Source organism: Mya arenaria, chromosome 3 (genome assembly GCF_026914265.1).
Source record: "Mya arenaria isolate MELC-2E11 chromosome 3, ASM2691426v1".
NCBI classification, from domain to species: domain Eukaryota; kingdom Metazoa; phylum Mollusca; class Bivalvia; order Myida; family Myidae; genus Mya; species Mya arenaria.
The window spans coordinates 33463469-33476682 of record NC_069124.1 but is presented as its reverse complement, the minus strand read 5'-3'; positions in this window follow the sequence as shown (position 1 = coordinate 33476682).

Here is a 13214-nt window from a genome sequence, read left to right as displayed (position 1 = left end):
TTATACTCACACTCGGGCCTTGCCCATTCAGCGCGAGGGCTCCGTTAAGATTGTTAGTCATTTTAGGTTTTTGGAGCATAGTGCACAGACAGAATGTAACCCTGGTTAGAGCTACCCTAGTTCTTTAACGTGCACCAGTGAAAGCACTGTCACACGGGACCCCCGTTTAACGTCCCTCCCGGAAGACGATTAGTTTTTTTAGTGATGCGACGGGGGATCGAACGTGCGACCCCTTGATTGATAGTCAATTGTGTTTCCTCAAGACCACGGAACTTTCAGCTGAGCGACGCGCTTATATACTCCCCGGGCGGACGAGTTCATTAGAATCATTATTAACATTTGTAAAACGGGTATATTCCACTTTGCGAAAACTGGAAGGGAGACAGCTCTATTTTTCCTCATACTCTTTATGAAAACAACTCTCGGTTAATAAATAATGTTTAACATGATTCCTTAAAGTATTATTGTCGCTAATAAAATATTTGTATGAAATAAATAAGTCTGAAATATAAAACTAACCTTTGAAAAACACCGCCAGACATTTAGCTTTGTTAAAATAAATGGTAAATTTATAACAAAGGGCGGTAATCGTGCAAATATGCGGTAACGCTACAAGATAATCAGTTACGTACATTTTACATTAAGCAATTCCAAAAATGAACTAGGGAAGCATAGCAAAACGTGCGGTTTAATATAGTTGACATTTGTGATCTAGTGATCACGAATTATCAACTCGTTCCCACGGCATACTGACTCGTTCCCACGGCATACTGACTCGTTCCCACGGCATAGTGACTACTTCCCACGAATAAGTATGTCGTGGTCACGATATAGATATAACTTAGTCGTGCAAACGAGATAGTAAGTCGTTGTCACATCACAACTAACCCATGCTCACGAGATAACTAAGTCGTGGATGACATAGTATAACACACCTCTAGGTATATGTCATCTTTGCATTTGAGACAAAAGTGTTTCACGGTACTCAATAAAAGTGCACATAATGCCTATACTCCCTCAATATTTGACACACAGAAATATCTTAATAATGTCATAATGTATGTGGTTAAAGATACGTATCATGACGTTGATTGACAGACAATCCAATTTACTGGCATGATATGATGCCCATACAATATATATGGCCTCCCAGAGTTCAACACGTCTTTGAAGACGCCAAAACAATGATGAAAACGAAAGTTTCGTTTCTAACTTGTCAAATAAATATGTTTTTCCATTTGTCTGTAAACAATTGCGTAGGGACATATGCGTGCTACCATACTATTAGGACGTCAAATTCACACTTACAGGATGTCATACTGTTAGTCCACGCTTCCAGACGGTCAATGTTTAATGTTTAATATTGGCATTGAGACGACGACACGGTCAGGGACCTCATGGGAGGTTCTACTGATACTCTTAAGTTTAACTCAAACCTTTGAAAATAAAGTTGAACAAGAAAACGAGCCTAATTTGTCAAAACCAATGGAAGGAAAATGTCACCAGAAATTTACATACAGGGAGTCTCTAAACTATCATTATTAATTTTTTCATCTCTAATGTACAAAGAACAGTTTCCCTTTTAAAACTTTTACCGACGCATACTTTTGTTTTTAAAAACGAACAAACAAGAAAAGGCCGGCGTCGTAGCGATGCGAAAACTAAATTCCGCAAACGAGTTTTAAAAACTGTGGGTCTTTAACATGCCCTAAATAGATGGAAGACCAACCATGTGTGCATCATTATTTCAAGTTGACTGTTTCTAACTTGAAGGTAATTGGCAGTGTAAGCTTGTTGGTTAAGATCGTCTGACAACAACCTCGAAACAAATATCCCCGGTTATGAAAACAGGCGTTCAATTGTCGTTAAATGTCTTCAGGGAAAAACGCTGCTGATATAAATGTCACAATGCTAGAAGAATTATATGACATTTCCTGTCCAAGAAGGTCAATGTTTGACGTTTAATATTGGCATTGAGACGTCGACAGATACAGGGACCTCCTGGGGGTGTCTACTGAATTTCACAATTTCAACTCAAACCATTGATAATAAAGTTGACCTAACAAGAAAACGAACCTATATCGTCAAAACCAATGGAAGGAAAATATCGCCAGGAATTTACATACAGAGAGTCCATTAACTTTCATAATTGGTGTGTTCATCTCTAAAGTAGAAAGGAATGTTTCCCTTGCATAAAAAGGAAATTAACGCATAATTTTTGTTTTCAGAAATCCACAAGAAAAGGCCGATGACTTAGCGATGCAAAAGTTAAATTCCGTAAACAAGTTTTTTAAAAAAAATGTTGGTCTTCACCATGACCAAATTTCGAGAATGACAAACCATGTGCGCATCACTATTTCAAGTTTTGAAGTTGGAGAATATTTGCAGTGTAAGCTAATTGGTTAAGCTCGTCGGATATTAACCTCGAAACGAATATCCCCGTTAATGAAACAAGTCGTTCAATTGTCGTAAAATGTCTGCCGGGAAAAAACGCTGCTTATATAAATGTCACAATACTAGCAGGCTAAGATAACATTCTCTGTCCAAGAATGTTGGATAAGTAAAATGGGTTCGTGTTAATTTTAATGTCGTAAAGTCAAGAGTGTGACTTTTATGCATGTAATTAAGATTTTATTATTTGTATTTTAGGACCAAATCTTATATGATTGTTTAACGTCTAATTAACACATGTCGAGGAGAATTGCTGATGTCTCGGATATAAAACCTCGAAACGAACGTAAAATGAAAAAGACGGCCAATTGTCGTAAAATATATTTAGGGAAAAACGCTGCTCATATAAATGTCACAATAATAGGAGAATTAGATGACATTTCATGTCCATGAAAGCTGGATTAAGGTTAATATTTAACTATTATTCCTCTTCAGGATTTTTTTCCTGTTCTTACAGCATTCTTTATACAACAATAATCAGTCTTATTTGCTGAAATGTGTATCGTCGTTATAAGATTTGGACCAATCCAGAACTATGTCGTAGGTCTGTAGTTCGACTTTTCATTTTCTGTTGTATTAAAAATTACTTGGTGTATGAATTATACACCTTGATCAAGCTCCCGCTCTTAACTAATCGATCATTTGAAACAAATTTGTTGCAAAAGAGGGTGGCGTGAAAGAAACGCACTTTGTCGCAACAGTATTGTAAGTATACAATACCTGATTTGGACTCCAACATAGAGAAACCTATTTTCGATTAAAGTATCTATGCTTTATCGAACATTCCTACATCAGGTTATTCCGATGAATTCCAGTTCCAGATTAGCTTGATTTTATGGAAGTCTACCAGATTAATGTCATTTCTTTTCTCTAAAGGAAATTGAAGAAAGTAGGCAAGTATTTAAAAAGGAAGACACAATCATTCAAGTACACCTGTCCTATGCCACATGTGTAAAAGTGGACGACACGTGCAAATAAGTAAACAGACCAGTAATAAAAATTAAACTACAGTGAACAAGTAAAAGTAAGATGACATGAAGTGAATTCTTAATAATTAAGAATGGGCGGGGTGAGCGTAACAAACGAGTCCTTCTGAATCATTAAGAATTCACTTCACGTCATCTAACTGACTTAGAATACAACCTTATTGGCTGATACATTGTCGACGCAAAATCTGACGCAGGGAGTGTGTATCGAATGATTGGCAATAGGCGGACCTTTAAACACGCGCGAACGTTGAAATACTTAATGGTTGCCTATCTGCAATCTCATTGGGTGAACATGTAGGTTGTATTCTAGGCCCAGTTATGATATGGAATGTTTTGACACATCATGTCATTATGATCTGGGATGTTTTGTCCACCTTGTCAAATTCATGAGGGAAGTGTTGCCCACCTAATCCAATATGGCATTTTCTGTCCTGCTCTCTGGTGAAACATACTCCTATCACAATTATTTGTCTCCTGCTACTTATCTTTGAACTTATATAGCAATAAAACCTTTGCAGTACAGTAGAGCAATGGGTTTCTAATGCTGTTTTGTAAAAACAACATGTTTCACTGTTATTTTTGTTGTTAAAGGGTCTGCTTTAATCTAATTTATTTACATGTATTACTGATCAGGGCACCGGTAAATTGTGCGTTTTCTAGGGCGGGCTTTATTTAATTCAAATAAACAAAAGACGTATGTTCCTTATTTAAACAAATAAGTTAAAAAACAAACAGTTTAAACATGATGGTTAAATGATTACTTGGAGACAGCTCAACAGTCTAATAGAGTAGCAGAAACATGAAATTGAATATCTTTGAACAAATCCCCCCAAACATACTTTGTTTAAAACGAAGTCAGAGCAAAATAAATTTTGATAAAGATTGTTATCTTGTCATTTTCATGATACGATAAAGAATAATTATCAAGTCAATTATATCATATGTGCTCGTACTGGTGCTTTATGGCAAGAGTGAAACTGGATTTAACCACTAACAATTTGGAATAGTAATACTCATTTACGAACTCATCCAGAGTATAGAAAGAATGATCTTGATTTGATTGAGACTGTTGTTTGACATTAGACGGGTCGGCACAACACTGTGCTTTTCCCCAAGAGGAACATGTAACTAGCAAATAGAGGGGGAGGGGGGGGGGGGGGTTGCACCGGCTCTAAACGCTTCGAATCCTAGTGTATTTCGAATCCTACCTTTTAAGTCAATATCAGAGAAAAAACATATACGCTCAAAATGCACAATTTCGGACAAGTAATTGTTAAAATTTCGTCGGGGGAGTAACCCCAAACCCCAATGTAAACATTTAATGCCAAAAACATTTCGCTTCGTAGGTAGAGAGGGACGCACGTGAAAAGGTCTAAAGTCATTTTCTGTAACCACCCCTGCATGACGGTTTGCTTTATATCCAAGAGGCACATATCACATCGTAGCGGAATTGATTGTTTAACTACAGTGTGGCCGCATTACGTACTGGGTGACTTTTTTGTACGGTAGCTATCTAATTTTCGAGAGAAAGGAACGGCCTTGACACAATTTTCCGTGCATGCCTCCGCGAGTTTCTTAAAGGTTGATACAGGACTTCATTAGTTCTGTAGAACAACTTTTACGGTTAATTAGAATACGAAATAATTAGCAACTATTTACCTCTCCGCTCCTCAACTCACATCTTTGTTTAAAGTCTTTATTCGAAGCAAAGTGTTGCCTTCCGACGGAACATTTCTGACGCAATTTATTACGTGTTATACACGCATTGATGTATTAACTGACTAATTGTCTTTATACCTGCAGGAATAGAGAGAAATGGTTTCAACAGCGACATTTACAAGAATAAACGAGATTTAGATAACTGTTTCTACTAAAGTGTACTTGCCCTTTGATTGACAATGGAACTGACACTGCCTCAAAACAAGTCGTAATCATCTATAACTATTATTACATGGTTCATATAAAGTATTAATTATTAAACACATAATTATCAGCGTGTCGTCATTTTCTTACTGTAAGTCAAACGCCCATCCGCGGACATGTACATTATCTTGTAAATGCATGTGCAAGAGCTGATAAAAAAGGCAAAAATCTCTTCTAAAACCCCGTCATTGACACCTTTTTCACGACATACTTATACTATACGGTACACAAACTCTCAACAGTTCAACTTAACTCACTTTGAACACAAAGACACTGTTTCCCAGTTCCATGTTTTTATTCATCGATTACAACATACATAATTCGAGTAAGACTATCAGACGCGATCTGGCAACACCAGTTCGTCTAAAAACTCACTCTAGTCCACCTGAGTCCATCTTCAATTCTCGACTCTCCAAAACACAAAAATGAATGAGTATTTATATTCTAAATGTAGGCCAAAAGTTGAAATCTAAACTATGACAACTGAAGAAGTACATACCTCTATATAACCTTGGCCGTATCTTTCCAACGTTGTTTACACCATAATCGTAAGAATGTACAGCACTCTTTATACTTTCAGGCCTAAAAACATTTGATTAGGATTACCCCACCCTACCTACGAAATGAGCGCCGATACTACCGTTTTAGTCGGTTGGTAAAATAAATATATATACATTAAAGTGTGTGTTTTAATATGTAGCTTAAAACCCTCAAAAAAGCTTTATACATATTACTTCAATACAATTCTCCAATAATAACAAAAATGTTCTTGCATCAAGACTAGTAAATAAAAAATAAAATAAATAACCAAACCGATACCTTTTTGGTCTGTATGGTATTTGATGTACTGGTATACATCCGTCTGACAATGCCTAACCGGGATGCAAAGCAGTTGTAATATTCCTGTGCCAGCTTTAATAACTTTCATTCTAAGCTTTAGCTTGCAATAATTACACTCGTTAGCTACAGCGTCTATTTCTTTGTTGAAAAGAACAGGTCCAGTCTAGGGCACATAAAACGTCTTATTATATTATCAGATATTACGCAACAGATGGATTTAAAAGAAACAAAGTGGTTTATTATATTCCCATCATAATCCTACAAGAAAATACTATTGTCCGTAAAATAGCCATTTTTACACTGCTGACATATATCATAGAACAGAACACAGAACATAATTTTATTTGACGTATACCCACAACGTATATATAGCCACAGAATATAACTACATTTATCAAACGTGAACTGAACATGTCACAAATTGCAGATTAAATACATGCACTGTCTATATGTAGATATGAATAATTTGTCATACGTGAAAAAAGTTATGTGCAAAATATAAAATATGAGGATGAGCTGATATAAACGAATCACTATATGTAATGGAAGTTCTATGTTTAAAGCTGCACTCTCACAGATTGAACGTTTTGACAATTTTTGTATTTTTTGTATTTTTTTCCAAGGAACGAGCCAATTTTTGCGAAAATTCATAGATTCTTTTAATATAAGACTGCTAACAAAAACTTACGGCTAAAGGTCATAAAACATTAATTTTCAAAAAAAAAATAAAATGTAAAAAAGATATATCTGTGAGAGTACAGCTTTAAGAGATTCTCTTATATATTTCGATAATTTAAATACAGTATTTTTGTTTACTGACATAAACATTTCTATAAACTTATAAATGCTTTGTCTGACATAAACATATTCCTTAATTTATTTCCATCTGATATCATTATAACAAGAGCATATAAATATAAAATGAAATTAATCTTTTAGATCATTGGAATTACAAAAAGTACAATAACGTTCTCTTCTATGAATGCTGTTACTCACTCAATACGTGAGTAAACTTATTATTCACTAATCTCAAAATACAACAACACAAACAGTTTAGGAATTGGCAATGTATTTGGTGAACATGTACACAGGAAAAGGCAGTATTCGGATGCCGGAAGATTGGTTATAGCGTCTGAGCACATCTGGATCGTAACTTTGATCAATCGTGGCCACGACCGTCTTTAAAGTCAGCAACATCAATAATGACTGGTATCTTAGAAAAACATCATGAAACAACTGGAACGAAACTAAACATACGGTAAATCTTAAATCATAAAAGTAACAAATACGTTACTAACTTACGTTAGGTAATCAAACGGTGGAATTCTGTAAATGAAAATAAATATGCATGTTAATCGAGCACATGTAACAGGAAAATAAACCTGAAAATAGGGATGGGATGGGCGGGAAATATTATCAAATTTATATCTTCGCTTTCAGACATTTCAAAATAAATTCTTATTTCACCAAATACAAAACCTCGAGTGGCGAAAACAAAATCGTTTTCCCCATATACCAACAAAAACACGAGGAAATCATGTTAATACGAGTAGTGTCCCGCAAAACTAATCCACCTAAGTACTAAAGTACTACTAGTACTTGAACCAATCTCCTGAAATCAATAACGTTTATATTTTTCAAAACCTGAATAATTGTATTTACTCACTCAATACGTGAGTAACCTAATTATTCACTAATCTCAAAATACAACAACACAAACAGTTTAGGAATTGACAATGTATTTAGTGAACATGTTGAGACAAACAAAGAGGGTAGTATTCAATCAATTATTGCTATTCATTCGATATTCATGTAACAGATAAATACATATATGTAACAAATACAATTAAAAGTAAATATTACCTTTAACAGCGTCCGTTCCAATTTGAAGTCATGAAGTCACTTCTCAACCTACACAATATGACAAACGTGTCTCATTACCTAACTATCTAACCTAGATAACTAACTTCAAGATCTCTATACCTAACCATTAAACCTAAATACCACAAAGGGTCTATATCCTTAGTTTTCTAAGCTTACCATCACAAAGGGTCTCTACTCTAAGCTTTCAAAGCTAAATTTCTTGAATGGGCCTCTAGCTTTAGTAATATTGGCAACGTATCAAAAAATGGTCTCTAGACGAAGCAAAATATCACTAATGGGCCTTTATCCTTGGATATCCAAGCTTAATATCGCAAAAAGGCCTATATCAAAAGTTATCTAAACTTATGCTCACAAAGTGAATTTTGCCCTAAGCTAAACATCACAAAAGTGTCTCAAGTCCTAGCTATATTAGCTATCATAAAAGGGCCTTTACCCCTGGCTATCCAAACCAAATAACACAAAAGGACTTCAAATCTTGGCTATCTAGCCCTAACTATCTTAGCTAAATATCAGAAAAGAACTCTTACCCCGGCTTCCAAAGCCAACTATCACAAAAAGGGCATCTGTCCCTAGTTATCTAAGGTAAATATCAATAAAGGGCCTATAACCCTGGCGATCCAAGCAAAATACCACAAAAGGGCAACTAGCCCTGGCTATTTTAGCCAAAGATCACAAAAGGGCAGCTAGCCCTGGCTATCCAATTCAAATATCACAAAAGGGAAGCTATCCCTGGCTATCTTAGTCAAATTTTTCAAAAGAGCATCTAGCCCTAACTATCAAAGCTATATATAAAAAAAGAACTCTAACCCCGACTCTTAAATTAAACTATCGCAAAAAGGCCCTCTATTCTGGCTATGTAAATTTAATATCACTAAAGGGTCCATAACCCTGGCTATCCAAGCCATATATCACAAAAGGGTAGCTAGCTCTGGCTATCCAAACCAAAAATCACAAAAAGGCAGCTAACCCTGGCTATCCAAGCTAAATATCACAAAAAGACAGCTCGCCCTGGTTATCCAAGCCAATTTACACAAAGGGGCAGCTAGCTCTACTTATCTAAGTCAAATATCACAAAAGGGCAGCTAGCCCTGGCTATCCTAGTCAAATATCACAAAGGGTAACTAGCCCTGGCTATTCAAGTCACAAATCATAAAACGGCAGCTAGCCCTGACTATCAAAGCCAACTATCACAAAAAAAAACCTCTAGCCTCGGCTATCAAAAATAACTATCACAAAATGGCCTCTATCCCTGGTTATCTGAACTACATACCACTAATGGGCCTAAGAACCTGGCTATCAAAACAAAATATCACAAAAGGACTTAAATTTTGGCTTTCCAAGCCAAATACCACAACGGGAATATAACCCTAACTATCTGAGCTAAATATCCAAAAAGAACTCTAGCCCCGGGTAACTAAACCGACTCTCACAAAAGGGCCTATATCCCTTTATTATCGAAACGAAATGTCACTAAAGGGTCTATAACCCCGGTTACCCAAACAAAATATCACAAAAAGGCAGCTAGCCCTGGCTATCTAAGCCAAATATCACAAAAGGGCAGCTAGCCCTGGTTATCCAAGCCAAATATCACAAAAGGGCAGCTAGCCCTGGCTATCCAAGCCAACTATCACAAAAGGGCAGCTAGCCCTTGCTATCCAAACCAAATATCACAACCTTAATTGAATTAAAGATAATCAAACTAACTTTTTACTTTACATCCCCCCAAAAAGCATAAAAAAGCATGAAAAAATCTTTATATCTCTCTTCATTAGACCTTAATGAGTATCTTAGTAAATGTCGATAAATGCTTTCAAACATAAATAAATCGTTTCAGAAGTCTAAAACTGACAACCTTTCTGTTATGGTTTCCTTTACATAATTGTCCATGGAAGAAGCACAATATTATTCGAACTTCCATGTTTTTGTAATATTCTTTCAAATAATTTCTTTTCAGCACAAACTATGACACCACCAGAACGAAACAAAAGTAAACCAAAATGACTAGCATCTTTACCAATTTCAACTAATTCGGTCTTAAACAAATCATGTACAGTTGTCTAACTATTTATCAAAAGTTCTCAATTTATACGTTCACTATTTATAGGCTCCATTTTATTAACCGGTTTTTCCACTTTCCTAATACAACACAAAAGACAGTTCAACCAAGAATCACCACAAGGATAATTTTCATAAAAAACAACATTTGCCCAATTGATACCGTAAAGTATAGATTTCAGTTTTGATTTACTAACTTTATCTTCCTGAATAACAATCACTTAACTTAAGGCTACAGATACAGGTGAAGCTAGTAAACTTTTTAAATTTGATTTCTTACAACCTGCCCTAAATTTGTTAAAGCTGAAGAACAGTTACAGTAGACAATAGAATGTTCTCTCTCAGGCAAAATCACATCTTTAACTTCTGAGAACTGCTCCTCTGGGTTGTTTCAGACAGTCTGACAAATGCTAGCTGTTTTCTGCCATCAAACAGATCCGAATATACAACCCGTATACAAAAAAATAAATCTTACCTAATACAAATAAAACAACTTCTATAATAATATCAATAATGAATTAGGCCACAACAAATTGATCATTTGTTCGTCGGATTTGCCGCACCTAAAATTCGAAAAACGAAAAAAATAAATAAAAAAAAACTTTTTTTTGCGCCCGCACTTACTATTTGGCCGCGCATATTATTTATTTTTTTTACTTCTGAATTTCCTCTATTTTCTGAAGTTTTTTTTACTTAAAATTTGAACCTGCAACGTCGACTTCGCCTTTTTTTGAAGGTATTTCCATGCTTTACATTCCCCGCGAGCAAACTTTCCTCGTGTCAGGACAAAATCAGGTCCGGGTAACCGCAAAACAGCCGATATTTGTTGACAGTCTTTTTTGTCGGGAATATTTTGCAGGACGCACCGTTGTTATCTATTTCCGGTATTAATTTGCAGGATACTTTCAGTTTTCGTTAATGTAAAATACACACTTTTAATTGAAAATCAGTGTCATAGTCAATGGATTATAGTCTTCAGTAAACAACAACAGTTTCACAGCGTCGAAGGCAATAATTATTAATGTGTGTTTTAAGTAATTCATTGTTTTGTACTCAAAATTTAGTGTTAAATAATAACTAAATCAGATTTTGAGTGCAAAACTTATATTAAAATACACGGACACTCGACTTACAACAAATGAACATGTTTTCGTGAGCTATTTTTTAAATTCTAAAATGCATTTCTCAGTTTTATACTCGTAATTGATAAAAATAGAAGGACTTGTAAATGTTTTAGAAACAGTCTGTATTTATGCACCATTCAATTGTAACCATGCCCCCCTCCAGGACCGGGGATATACCGGAGATAGCCGGTGAAATGGGCCGTGTTTTCACCTTCCAGCTGGCCCCGCAGTGCCGTTGGTTTTACCCGGGGTTGGCTGGACCGAAAGTCAAAGTCCCCGCTATTCCCCGGACCATGGGGGTCGTGGTTACAATTGACTAGTGCATTACACATACATGTACATGTACAGTATAAAAATAACATCAGTAAAATCAGAAAATAAAACCTTTTATAAGTAAAATGACTGTTTTAATTTTATTAATTCTTTGTTCTTATCCATTTGTTTTCTTTGATCGATTTGTAGTAAAGTGGCCTGTTATTAAAGTGGCCTGTTTCTTACGGGCATTGAAGCTATGGAGGGTGTCATGATTTTTTTTTTCAAGGCACGGACCTATAAACCATTGGTTCGTGGTAAAGGCGAGGTCTTGAAAGGGAAACATCTTTATTCCACCACCTGCTCTAATATAATGACCGGTACCACATTTGCAGATTTGTTTAATACTGCTTCAATTGTGTTGTCCCGCAATTTAATCGGCAGTGTCTTAAGTAATAGTAAAGCACTGGATCTTATTGTCATTTGTTATATATTGAGACAGATTTTCATGTGATACAATCAAAACCGTTTCATTTATATTTAAACTTCATTTATATTTAAACTAAGAACCTATGTTTGCAATTAAAAAGCATTTCTTGACATATTGCATGATAAATTTAGTAAGAAATAAACTTTTTAATTTTTATTTTATTTTTCGCCTTGCGCTCGCCTTTGAATTGCCTTAAATATAAAAAAAGTATTTTTTTTTTTTTTTCGCTCGCTCGCTCCTACTTTTTTTGGGCAAAATCCGTAGAACAAATGATCAATTTGTTGTGGCCTTAGTAACAATATCTTGTAAACTAGAGTAATGCATTCCATCGGAGTTCCATTACAGATCACAATCCAATCTTACTACAAGAACATCACTTGTACATGTCCGTCTGTACCAAACATTGTAGAAGTATTTCTAGCTTGAACATTAATATTGTCTCTTCTTAACATCAACACTTCATAATATATTTCTTAAATGAAGCATTCTCACCTTTACAATATGCATAATGATTCAAAACTTTTGGTATCTAATAAACTGGAGGTACCGACAGATTGTTGTCTTTTCCCTCAAACAACGGTAAAAGCATCAACTGCCTCTGTGAACTGAGTCCCAAACAATGATTTATCTTGGCCAATTATGAATGTTATTATTAATTAAGGGACAGTATTGTTCAAAACAATACATATACTTGTATAACAAACATAATTTTAAGTGATAAACCTTTAACTATTTACTAAATAATGCATTTATGGAAAATATTATAATGAGAACAAGAGTGTAACCGTGTATTAAATAGCTTTAAACGCAAAAATATTGAATGATTGGTGAATGCTAAAAGATTTACTGTGGTCTACTATCATCTCATAGAGTGGAAATACCATGTGTTATGCTCATTTCTTTTCAAATTAAACTCGGTATCCTTCATAAAAAACATTGTATTTGACATTTAAACATCCTTTTTGAGTATATCAAATCAATTATATTAATTTTGGTAATTTAGAGTAGGAGTGCATTTCTATCAAATCTGTCTTTATAATGCAGCTTATACAATGTATTGAAATAATTACAAAATCCTGACAAGTCCCATAATCATCATAATCAACAATTATACTTAACTTATCGATCAACTAATTTTGTGTTCTATGTATCAATACACCTTGCAATAAAACGCCTTTACACTCACTTTGAAAATATATCACACGC